Here is a 13,117-nt window from a genome sequence, read left to right as displayed (position 1 = left end):
GACACTACTGTGTGGAGGCGGGGGGTAATGTGAAGGGCAGTAGAAGACACAGCTATGAGAATGGCCCTGCCCATAGCAGTGCCCTCTGCACATCACACCCCCCCACACACACAGTAATGTTCTCTGACCCCTCTTTCCCCCATAGCAGTGACCTCTTATCCCCTCCCCCCACCCCACCAGCAATGTCCTCTGCCCCCCTTGCTCCCAGCCTCCTCCACTGCTGCTGTCATCCTCCCTGCACAGCAGAGAGTGGAGGACAGCACGGCTCAGGACGGACGGTGGGAGGAGGAGCTGGCCAAATTTTCATATAAACCTGCAGGTGATTGGATTGCTGCTCATAGGACCGACCTAGCAAACAATCACCTGTGGGTTAATATGAAAAGTTCATTTGGCCAGCTCCTCCTCCCGCCTTCCGTCCTAAGCCATGCTGTTCTCCGCTCTCCGCTGTGCACGGAGGATGACAGCAGCAGAGGAGGAGGCTGAGGGAAAGGAGTGGGGGGGAGGACCCTTTTTGCGGTCTACCTGTCACCTGCCCATGGTCCACATACAGACCACATTTAACGGGTTGCCGACCCCTGCTCTATGGTGTCTGCTTTCAGAAAATATATAATGTTTGGGGTGCTTGTGTAATCTTTAGGCCTAAATTTTTCTTTAAACATGTGCAAAAAATGCAAAAACGAGCCTGGCAACAAAGGTTAATTCTTCGTGGAAAAATTCAACAAGGTTTTGGAAATATTCCTCAGAGATTTTAGTTTAAATTGACATGAGTTACTGTTGTCTTTCTATCATCTTAAACCAGTCTGCCCATTCTCCTCTGAACTCTGACATCAACAAGGCATTTTCATCTACACAAATATTGCTCACTGGATATTTTCTCTTTTTCAGACCATTCTCTGTAAAAACTAGAGATGATTGTGTGTGGAAATCCCAGTAGATCAGCAGTTTTTTAAATATTCAGACCACCCCATCTGGCACCAACTACCATGCCATGTTCAAAGTCACTTAAATCTCATTTCTTCCCCATTCTGAGGCTCAGTTTGAACTTCAGCAAGTTGTCTTCACCACTTCTACATGCTTAAATGCATTGAGTTGCTGCCATGTGATTGGCTGATTAGCAATTTGTGCTAGCAAGCAATTGAAAAAGTGTACCTAATAAAGTGGCCTGTGAGTGTATATTATATACTTTCCCTTCTGCACCTTAAATTTCTCATCAGAACAGTAATGGTCAGAAATAATAGAAAGAGTGATCTTCTGTTATTATTATTATTATTATTATTATTATTATTATACAGTATTTATATAGCGCTAACAGTTTGCTCAGCGCTGTACATTATAATGGGAGACAATACACAAGACAGCACAGCACAGTAACAATACAATACATGAGGGGTTCGAGGGCCCTGCTCCTTGGAGCTTACAATCGAAGAGGGAGGGGAGAGTGGTACAGGAGGAAATAGCTGTAGGGGATGAAGTGGTGGGAAGAGCGGAGGAGATCGGCAATTAGGTGAGGGCGGGGTAGGCTTCTCTGAAGAGATGGGTTTTCAGGGTGCGCCTAAAGGTGAGGAGGGTAGGTGACAGTCTGATGGATTGGGGTAGTGAGTTCCAGAGGATGGGGGAAGCCCTGGAGAAATCCTGGAGACGGGCATGGGAGGAGGAGACCAGGGAACTAGAGAGTAGGAGGTCTTGTGAGGAGCGGAGAATGCATTTTGGGTGGTAGATGGATATCAGGTCGGTGATGTAGTTTGGGGCAGTGTTATGAACAGCTTTGTACGTCAATGTTAGTAATTTGAATTTTATGTGTTGGGCAATCGGAAGCCAGTGGAGGGATTGACAGAGGGGGGTGGCGGATACGGAGCAGTTAGTAAGGTGGATGAGTCTGGCTGCAGAATTCAGGAGAGTCTGAAGCGGGGATAGCCTGTGTTGAGGTAGGCCGGCAAGGAGGGAGTTACAGTAGTCAAGTTGTGATATAATAAGGGAGTGAATGAGTTGCTTTGTAGTTTATGGAGTTAGGAACGTGCGCATTTTGGAGATGTTGCGGAGGTGGAGTCTGCATGAATTTGTCAGAGATTGGACCTGGGGCTGGAAAGACAGATTGGAGTCTAGAATGCCCTGAGGCCAAAAGAGTATAGCTTTGAGGTGGAGGGGGTGGTTGACCGTGTCAAAAGCCGCAGAGAGGTCGAGGGGTAGTAGCACTGAGTAGTGGTCGTTGGCTTTGGCGGTTAGCAGGTCGTTGGTGAGTTTGAGTAGGGCGGTTTCGGTGGAGTGTAGGGGACAGAAGCCAGATTGTAGGGGATCAAGGAGGTTGTTGTCGGTGAGGTGGGAGCTTAGGCTAAGCGCTCAAGGAGTTTGGATGTAAATGATAGTAGGGAGATGGGTCTAAGGTTGTTTAGGTCGGTGGGATCCAGGGAGGGTTTTTTAAGTATGGGAGTGATGTGCACATGCTTCAGAGGGGAGGGGAATGAGCCAGTAGAGAGGGAGAGATTAAAGATGTGAGTGAGGGAGCGTAGGATGGAGGAGGGTGATCGTAGGAGTTGTGTGGGGATAGGGTCAAGGGGGTATGTGGTGAGGCGAGCTTCAGAGAAGACCTTAGTAACCTGTTCAGTGGTAGCAGGGTCGAAGGAGTGGAGTGTTGAGGGGGTTTTAGTGTGAGGAATGTTGGGCGGGATGGAGGTCTGGACAGTGGCGAGGTCGAAGGAGAGGAGTGTTGAGGGGGTTTTCGTGTGAGGGATGCTAGGTGGGGCAGAAGTCTGAGCAGTGGTGAAGTCCCTGCAAATTGCATTGATCTTGCTTTGGAAGTGGTTAGCAATCTCGTGGGTGGTGAGTGAGGTACTGGGTGGAGGTGGGGGCAGAGAGAGCAGAGAGTTGAAAGTGGAGAAGAGCCGGAGAGGACTGGAGGAGAGGGTATTGATGAGGGTTACAATGTAGGCTTGCTTGGCAGCGTGGAGGGAGGAAGTGTAGGTGAGGAAGGCAGATTTATAATGGGTGAACGCTTGTTGGGATCTGGTTTTGCGCCATAGTCCCTCTAGCGCACGACTGCGTCACTTGAGATTTTTGGTATGGTCATTCTGCCAGGGTTGAAGTGGTCGGGGTCTAATGTTTCACTGTTATTAATGGTGAAGCGATAGGATTTCATCCGCTGATGCAGTGTTTGTCCTATTTCACTCATGTATAGACCTGTGCTAAAAAATTGCATGGACATAATCAGGAGGAACTGGAGTAACTGCAGGAAGATGTTCCCATAGGCACTTCACCAGTTTCCCTGTGGCAGTGTTTGCATGGGGCACAGCAGCCTATTCACTTGAATAGGCTGATGTACCTCCAGGAAACTCATGAAAAGGTCCCTGCGTCTTTTCTAAAATTGGAGCCACAGGGAACCTGCAGGGGGCTATGCGTTATGCCGCAAGGGAAAATGCGCAGTGGTTTCCAGTGCATGAGGGTATAATTAACCACTTCCCTACTGGGCACTTTTACCCCCTTCCCGCCCAGGCCAATATTCAGCTTTCAGCGCTGTCACACTTTGAATAACAATTGCACGGTCATGCAACACTGTACCCATATAACATTTTATCATTTTTCACACAAATAGAGCTTTCTTTTGGTGGTATTTAATCACCACTGGGTGTTCTACGTTTTGCACTATAAACTAAACAAGAGCAAACATTTTGAAAAAAAAAAAGTTTTCTTTGTTTCTATTATAAAATTTAGCAAACAGGTAAATTTTCTCCTTCACTGATGTGCGTTGATGAGGCTGCACTGATAGGCAGCACTGATGGGCACTGACAGGCTGCACTGATGATGCTGCACTGATAGGTGGCACTGATAGGTGGCAATAATGGGCACTGAAAGGCACTAATAGGTTGTACTGAAGGGCACTGACTGGCAGCACTGACGAGCACAGAATGGCATTACTGATGGGCACTTTTGGGGCTACATTGATAAACAGTGCACTGATTATTAGTGCAGATGTCTGCTTTGATAGTTGCCGGTTCCTCACAGCACGAGGAAAGTACTGGCGATAACCAGCAAGTGTATTTACATTGTGGACAGCTGTGATTGGACACAGCTGATCACATGGCAAAAGGCCGCTGTGATTGGCCTTTTACCATGTCATGTGACCAGCTGTGTTCAAAGGACACAGCGATCATAGACAGCGCCGGGTGTGTTCTGGGAGAATGTCATATGACGCCCTCCCAGAACTGGACTACTGAGCTGGAGCCACCATTTGGCTATAGCGTTGTAGTAAAGTGGTAAATAATTAATGGCTCCCCCACACATCTACCAATAACAGCAAGTTTTTGGTGTGTAAAAGCATGCAATTTACACAAAGTCCTGCACCCACACAACATGGAGTGTCTGCACACAGTCAGTGCTACATGTTGTGTATAGGCGTTTGTAGGTTTCACTAAGGTAAAAGCTATGGCGTCATGTTGAAATACAGGTGAAATTAGGGTAAAGATGGAAAGTTGGGATAGAGGTCTATTTAGGAGTCTCTTTGAGGGCACTGTAGATGTATGCAGCTCCCAAGCCAAGGTCTTGAGAAACCTGTGGCACATATAAGAACAAACAAGCTGACAAGGGTGCCAGCATCTAAAGTGTAGAGGTTGATAGGAATGCAGATAAGAAAGGGATGAAAATGCAGTCATGGGATGGAGGGGGTAAAGCTGTAGGCATGTGGTCACTGTTGTCCACCTTGGAATACAAATGGGCTGCGGTGAGATGCAGGCCTTCTGGGATGTCTCCTCTGACTATCCACTTGCTTTCCAAGGTGGACAACAGTGTCCACATGCTGGCAACTTCCTGCCGCAGCTCTGCATCCCTCCAGCAAGATCCCTGATGATCTCTGCAACATCACATGGCTTCCAAAAGGGCTCCACTCGCATTGGAACACATGCTGCTTAACCCACTCTATTCTGTGAGTGTATTTTAATCCCTTCCTTATCTGCATTCCTATCACCCTCTACACTAGAAGCTGGCACCCTTGTCTGCATGTTTGCTCTTGTCTGTAGCTTTCACACCAGCTACTAGTGGGCCTACAGAGAAAAATCTAAAATGCTGTGAACAAAGGACCTTGTCTCCTCACCATTGCAATGTCCTTGCAACTAAATTTATAGTAAATTGTAAACTTGTGCATTACCTTTTTTGGCTACCTCTGATATTACTGTTCTGATGGAGGGGAGATTTTTGGCTCCGATCCTTGTACAATTTCATTGTATTATGATGGAAAACTAAAAGTGGAACTTCACTCTCTCAAGCAACATTGACTCTTTTTTATTCTTATGCTTCTAGCATTAGTAAATAGATAAGAAAGTATATTAAATTTACTTGTTTTATTTTTTTTTTAATATTTCTTCAGTTACTTCCAGGTTTCTCACCTAGGCAAATTATCATTATCATACATCCCAGGAGTTTTCAGGAGGGGAGGAGGGTTTTTTCGCAGCCAAACACACACTCTCCCTTGTATACCTGAGCCAAGGATAGATGGATTCCAGGAAGTAAATACTACATGAATAGTCTGCCCTTACTCAAGATGCATGAGAGTATAAAAAATACAGTGAGCGCTCCAATGGTCAGCAGCTGAACATTCAAGGAAAACACATAAAAGTCCCAAAAATATATATATAAAGAAAATGCAGCTTACTCAAGATGGCCATGGCCAGAAATGATAGGGGATGTTTTAAAAAACTAATTTCTCAACAAAATAAAGCATGTAGACATGAATGGATAGGTGAGCTTACTTTGAATATTAAAAAATGAATTACATAGTGTTTTCGGTATTCAGTACTCAGATGCAGTGTAGTTCTGCATTCATTTTTTTTTTTGAAATGCCATATCCAAATGTGAATGCATTCAAATATGTGTATATGTAAAGATGCTGCCTACATTTTACTTCCCTAATTTAGTCCAAGCTGTGTTTCAAACATTCTAGTGACAACATAGTTTGCGCCTCCCTGCAGCTTCTTTAGCATAACATTATTCACACACAAAGAAAGGATATAGGATTTCATTACAACATACACAGACATAAGTAAAACATTCTAGCTAGCAATTGATTTTAATAATGAGCCAGTGGTAGCAAATGTATCTCAGCAAAGCAAGATTTGCTACGTGTTTTGTGTCTCAAACATAGATTGTCCCAATCTCTGTATAAAAGCATAATTAACATTGTCTCGACAGCACAACACAATATGAAGCACATTTTCTTCAGTGTAATTTACAACTTGTCAGCAAGCAACAAAAAGTATTATTAAACATATTTTTCAAGTTTCTTTTTCCAGAAGGAAAATGTAACTGTAGCCCATGCAATTTTTCTTGTTAGTAATTATTTAAAGCCTCCAAAAAGTAATTACCCTATAAAAAAGTTGTTGGTGTGACAGAGGATCTCTTTCCAAGTCTGTTGATAGATTTACATTGCTGTGCAAGCTGGAAAAGTTTGAAAAGAACTTTTACCAACATAGTTCTGCACATATGAACTTTAATGTACAGTAAATATTTAATATTTAAAAGAGAAGTGTTGGACTTTCTTTTCCCCATTTATACATACCTAGGTGGATACAGCATTGGTCCGATACTGCATCTGTTCCTCTCCGGCTCTAAGTGTGAGAACTCAGTGATCACTGAGTTCTCACAGCTGCTGTGAGCAGAGAGCGGTGACTGTCAGTCTGCTCAGCACTCCCTGGAGCCCTGGGTTGTGGAGGGGGACGGAGCGGCTGGCTCAGACTCTTAGCAGCTCAATGCCGCTCCAGACTCTGGCATGGATCCCGACTTTGAAGTCGGGATCTATCCCCAGCCTGCACCAGCTGAGTGATGTCAGCTGACAGCGTGCTTCTTCCCACTGTCGGCTGAAAATGGTTCACAGGAGTGCACAAACTGCAGTCCTGTGTTCCACAGAAGTACAGCTAAAAGAGCTTTGGCTGTACTTCTCCTTTAAGTTTTATGTAAAAATGATTTCCTAAAAGGCGTGTAGTTATTGTTCACTAGTGATGGGCTGAACACCCCCTGTTTTGTTCGCAGTCACACATTCGAGCCTACTGAAAGTTCGACCGCGAACTTCAAACAGGGACAATTTACTGAGCGGTATCTTAGAATGTGGTAAGATACCGCTCAGTTAATAAAATACTACATGAGTTATATTATTATGTCATGTAAAGTGTAGTCTAGTGGATTTAATAGATATAATGGTTAGATCTATTAAATCCGCTAGTGCACACTTAGGAGCACTGTGTTTTTCTTCTTACTGTACATGATCCTGGAGCCGGCTTCTGATCTGCACAGAGCTTGCCAAGTGGATGGACTTGTTTATTACCATGTTGGACATTTACAGTCAGGTCCAATTACATTTATCATTTAAGTTTCATGTGCCTGTTTTCTCCCTATAGGTGTTTTAGTAGCGAAACATTCATTCATGTTTCAGCTGGCAGCGGGGTTCCCCATTGACAGCTGAATGACAAAAAGAGTTGTCCGCATTGCCAGACAATTTAAAAAAAAGAAAAAACTGCATGGGGTCCCCCCCAAAACTTATTTCAAAAATGGTGTGGTGGTCCTTCCCAAAATCCATACCCGACCCTTATCTGAGCATGCAGCCCGGCAGTCTTTTTGGACCCTGCAGTTATAACCAATTTCTCTATTGTATTTTGTTATACATAAAGACATAAAAAAAAAAAAAAAAGAAGGGCCTGTGGCCTTTACCAGTACTAAGTTAGTGAAAGAAGTTGACTGGTGCCAAGGCCAGCTCATTTTGAGGCGGTGAGAGAAGGACTCCTCAGCTTGCAAAACATGTAGCCTGGTGATCCCTGACCCTGATACAGGGAGGGAGGGCATTTTAAAATTCAGGGCGGAGTCTGAGGATTGTAGCCCAGGTAGGCTTGTGTGGATAAGGGGATCCATGTAATGGACCTAACCTCCTTGTGCAATGAGGATTAGAGCAACCTCAAATAGAAATGAAGACTTCCCAAAGTTTGCCAATAGAACCTGAGGGAAATCCTCATGGAGTGCAACCAAAGGGTGCCAATGGCAGCATGTTCACAAACATGGGGTCTGAAAGGTTTATTGGAATATAACCAAATCCATTTTGTATACACTAATACAAGATGCTTGTTTAACATACACATATATATGAAGTTTGTACACACTAACAAAACTGTCTACGCCAGCTTCATGTAGAAATGAGTGTTTTTGAAAGCTTTACAAAATAGCAGATAATCTTTACTCTCATTTCTGAAAAGTTGTAACCACAGCTTGGGCGTTGGGTCAGATTATAGGCCAGATATGGTGTGACAGATAAGGCAGAAACTTGAGTGTAAATGCAGACCTCATAGAACTAATTGTTGAGTTAAGGTAAAAATAATGTACATGTATTTGATTGGATGGTCTGAAGGTGTGTCTGCCCAAAGACTACAGTATAAAAACCCTGATGTTATGCCAATAAAGCTGAAGTGTTTGCAATCGCAACTGAGGTGACTTGAGTGCATTCACTTTCCAAGATCTTGTAGCTGTGTCCAGGTGTGACCATTGGTACCTGACTGAGCCCCCAAGGAAAAGGAAAAAGACCTTCTTTCTATCTGCAGGGTCAGCGAGAGACAAAATGTTTTGCTGAAGGGAATGTAATTATGAGAGGAGGATTAAAGCCAGATATCCCAAATAGTAGAAGGCAAGGGGAAGGAGTACCTGGCAGGGGAGAAGAGCCTCTTCACAAAGGTAAGTGATTGGTGGGGGTTTGTGAAAGTTAAGCTGCACAGCTTCTTTCAAGCAAGGGGATGCCAGCAAATGTGTGCCAGGAGGAGGGAACTCAGGAGACTGCAGCGTCAGTTGCAGTCCCTGAAGGCACTGTGGATGGGATGTGAGGCAGGACCTGGAGGACACCAAGAAGTGCTTGAAAGGACACTTCGAAGAAGAATCCAGGCACATTGTATTTGCCAAGGTGGAGAATCTGGAGAAAAGTGAGAAGTGTAACTCTTTCTTTTTCAGGAAACTCCCCACCAGAATACTCCAGAAAGGGAAGGAAGCCATGATGCAGGTGGTCAGCGACCAATACAGCTATTCCCCTAAAGAAACAAGCACATCAGCAGCTGATGGATTCTTTTCAGGTATCACTAACGTTATTGATCCTGCAGGTTCGTTGGCTACCATCGCTCCCTTGATGTTGGAGGAGCTGCACTCTGCCACCAGATCCTTTAGGCGGGGCAGGACGCAGGATTGCGACGGTCTCTCAGTGGAGCTCTAGGTAGCGCTGTGGGATCTCATGGGTCCAGACCTGCTCGAGCTGTACGAGGAGATGGTGGTGGAGGGCAGAATGCTTCCTTCGTTGAGGCAAGGGATGATCACGATCTTGTATAAGCGTAAGGGGGAGAGATGTGATTTGAAAAATTGGCATCCCATCTCTCTTGAACGTGGATACAAGATCCTCACTAAGGTTCTGGCCAACAGGCTAAAGGAAGGCTGTCATCGGACAGATCATCCACCCGGATTGGACTTGTGGCATTCCTGGTCACAGGATTGCGGACCGCCTTGTGCTTGTATGGGACATGGTCCAGTTCATCAAAGACCACCGTGTGCATGCGGCCCTGGTCAGCCTTGATGAGGAAAAGGCCTTTGACCATTTCTCTCATGGGTTTATGTGCAGAAACCTGCGCACGTTTGGTCTTGGGGAAATGTTTTGTTTGTATGTTAACCTTATATACACTGATATTTGTAGTACGTTGTTGGTAAATGACGGGAAAACTGACCCCTTCCCGGTCCTCTCCGGGGTCCGACAAGGCTGCCCTCTCACACCTCTGCTTTTTGTTTGTTGTATAGAGCTCTTTGCTGAATGCATCAGACAGAATCCAGAGATCTGAGGGATCACCACACCAGGACCAGACAGAAGGGAAGTGAAGTGCTCACTCTACATCGACAGTGTGACTGTGTTCTGCGCTGATCAGCACTCCATAGACCTGCTCGTCCAGACCTGCGAGGACTTCAGCCAAGCTTCAGGGGCAAAAGCCAACTGCGGGAAGTCAGAAGTCATGCTTTTTGTAAAGTGGTTCCTTCTTCTGCATCCATCCCTTTCAGCATCAAGACGGACTTCATCAAAATTTTGGGAGTCTGGTTTGGTGCTGAGGGCACAGCCCTGAAGTCTGGGGAGGAAAGACTGTTGAAGATGAAGCAAAAGTTTGGACTTTGGAGCCTCAGAGAACTCACCATCAAATGGAAGACACTGGTACTCCGCAGCAAGATTCTCCCTGTGTTGCAGTACCTTGCCCAGGTCTGGCCCCCACGGGTCAACACCTGCAAGGCCATCACCAGGGCAGTGTTTTACTTAATCTGGGGCTCCAAGATGGACAGAGTGAAGCGGGCAGTCATGTTCAAGGAGCCCCTCAAGGGTGGTAAGGGCATGCCTGACATCACCACTCAACTGTGGGTGTTCTTTGCCTGCAACTGCATCTGCAGGACTTAGCTCAACCGGACTATGAACTCTGGTGGGAACTCCATGTCACATTTTTTCCTTTTGCCCCTCTGGAGGTTCCTCGGATGGGATAAATGGAACAGTTCCACCCCTACAACTGGGACACTCCTTGGTATTACTTAGACACTTTTAAGTTTATCGAGGAGCAGGGGCTACATGGAGTCAAGCCCGACTTGTGGAAACCAAAGACTATCTACAAGCTGATTAGCGCAAAGGTCATTTTGGAATTGGTTCCAGGCCTGCCTTCAGCCACTTGCAAGGTGGTCTGGAGGAATGTTTCTTCAAACAGATTCACCAACAGGCAGAAGGACCTGGTATGGATGGCGATCCAAGGGGGGCTGCCACTCAGGGCATTTATGCATGCCAGGAACCTGAGCAGACACAGGCACTGCCCTTTTTGCATCATCTAGGAGGAAATTGCTCAGCACGTTTTCTGGGAGTGCTCTTTTGCTCAGGACCTGTTGAGGGCCTTGAAACCAGAACTGAAGGACTTTGTGCCACAGGCAGCCATCACACGCTTCGGTGTGTTGAACTAACTTTTCTGTGGGACTTTAACCCTGGAGGACATTGACGGTGCCTGGCGGATGCTGTGTTGTTTTAAGGATGCTTTATGGTGCTCCAGAAAGCACCTTATCCACCAGTGGGAGAGGATGTCCATTGAGGACTGTCGCACACTGGTCCACAGTCTGCTCAGAGACTATAACTTGATGGACTTTAAGGAGGAAGAGGATGTCTGAAGATCTCCCCTTCCCCCTACTCTCCCTTGAGTGTCTGTGTCCTTTCAATAAAGCTTCGGGCATGTGAATTCTGTTTCCCCCCCCCTATGCCCTCCTTCCTACCCCCCCTCCATCACACTCGATGCTGATTTGACTTGTTTTTGTACAGTCGGTAATGTTTTGCATGCTACGGTTTACGTTGTGGCGCCATGTAGGATGTGTGGAACAGGGGTTTAACTGAGGCACTGCACATCTGACATTGTGCCACCAGGTTACTTTGGTGGAACCTTAGGGGACCACAAACAGTATCGGGGTAAGTGGCATCATGCATGACGTGATCGCTGGGGGAACGTTTTTCTCCGCACACCACGTCAGGCATCATACTGCTGAGTGAATGTATCTATTGTACGATTGGAACTGTATTGTTATATGGTGTATTTATGCACTGCGTTGCAGTACAGAGTGGAATGTACCCCAACTAAATATCTTGTTTTTCTTATACTTATGTAGAACATAAAGTATATTTTTTAACAATAAAAAAAAAAAATAGCAGCCCAGGTCTGCCTGTCACACAGGGCCAGCACCAGCACAAAGCAGCCCATGCAGCTGTCTTAGGGTGCCGGGATGGGGGGGGGAGGGGGGGAGGTGATAAAATCCAAATCCCCAGCCACATGCTTTGGATTTTTAAGGATGATGCAGCAGTACCTGTCACCTATATACCATCACATAGGAGGCTATTGGTCTCCTACATGATAGCAATAAAAGTTATGTAAAAAAAATAAATAGAAAAAATAAAAATAGTGAAAAATATTTTAAGTTTGAAACATGCAAAGAGACATGTTATGTATCATCGAGCACACTGGAGTGAGAGCAATAATTCTAGCATCAGAACCCCCACATAGCACCAAACTGATGACTTGGGGGGGGGGGGCTTTTAAAATGTTGCCTATGAAAAGTATAGGGTACTTTAGTTTTTTGTTGTTTCATGGACACAATTCACAAAGCCCGTACAGGTCATCAGTTTAGTCTAATGCGGCAGTGCTGGTGCCAGAATGATTGAACTAATTTTGAGGTTTTATTTTTTTTATTTGGGGTGGCGGGGTGCAAGTACGCAAGTAGCCAGTTTTGCCCTGCTGGTGCAGGCTGACTGAACCATGTGCTTGAATAAAGCAAATTGGTACTCAGATAATAAAAGATTTATTATTCCTGTACCATTGCTTAAAGTTAACCTTTCCTAGGAGAAATATGAGTGCTGCCATGCTGATGTGAAAGGGATGTGAGGAATAGTGCAAGGTATAATTCAGATTATGGCAGCAAACATTTTTTCTTTATCATTCAGTAGGGGGGCACAGAGTTAATTTTGATACAAGAGGGTTATTCTTCTGCCTACAGATTAGAGACTAGCAAACAAAGCTATTAATTGGCCAGATATAACCCCTCCCACTTTCATCCTCCAAAGTTTTTTTAGTAGTGTTTTAGGAGAATGGACGCCTTCTCTTGCTGAGAGAAGCAAAACCTGTCTTCTACTTATATTAACATCTTGTTCCAAATCAGCTGATCTTCAACATAGCTTTGGAGGCTATGCTGAAGATCAGCCTTGGCATGTAGTAGGACCCTGTCATGCCATAGATGCTGAGACCCACCTATAATGTCACCCTAAGACACTAAGCTCTGTTGTGGACACTCTTAAAGGCACCTGCTGTACTGTGAAAGTCAGCCAAATAGCACTTTACAAGTCAATTTTTTTTATTTTGGTGTCCACTGTTTTGACTCCGTGCAGAACAATTTGACACCCAGCATCTGCTCTGCTGAATTTGTAGAGGCCTCCCTTGTGTCACCACATATTTTGCATGCAAACGCCGCATCCTATATACACACTTTTCCCCAACCTACTCTGCCTTCCTGCCCTCTCCTAAGCTGCACCACCTCCACACACTTTGCAGAATGATCATCCACACCT

General features: G+C 45.3%; 1 pseudogene; it reads left to right on the top strand.

Annotated features, from left to right (window-relative positions):
* The first annotated feature begins 9,007 nt into the window (after positions 1–9,007).
* On the top strand, positions 9,008–11,627 carry LOC149460183 (uncharacterized; annotated as a pseudogene).
* The last annotated feature ends 1,490 nt before the right edge of the window (positions 11,628–13,117 follow it).

This window comes from Staurois parvus, unplaced genomic scaffold (assembly GCF_062004578.1).
Source record: "Staurois parvus isolate SC_StPar_1 unplaced genomic scaffold, SC_StPar_1.0 ptg000234l, whole genome shotgun sequence".
Taxonomy (NCBI): domain Eukaryota; kingdom Metazoa; phylum Chordata; class Amphibia; order Anura; family Ranidae; genus Staurois; species Staurois parvus.
The sequence above is the reverse complement of the archived record's forward strand: the minus strand, read 5'-3'. Positions and strand labels throughout refer to the sequence as shown.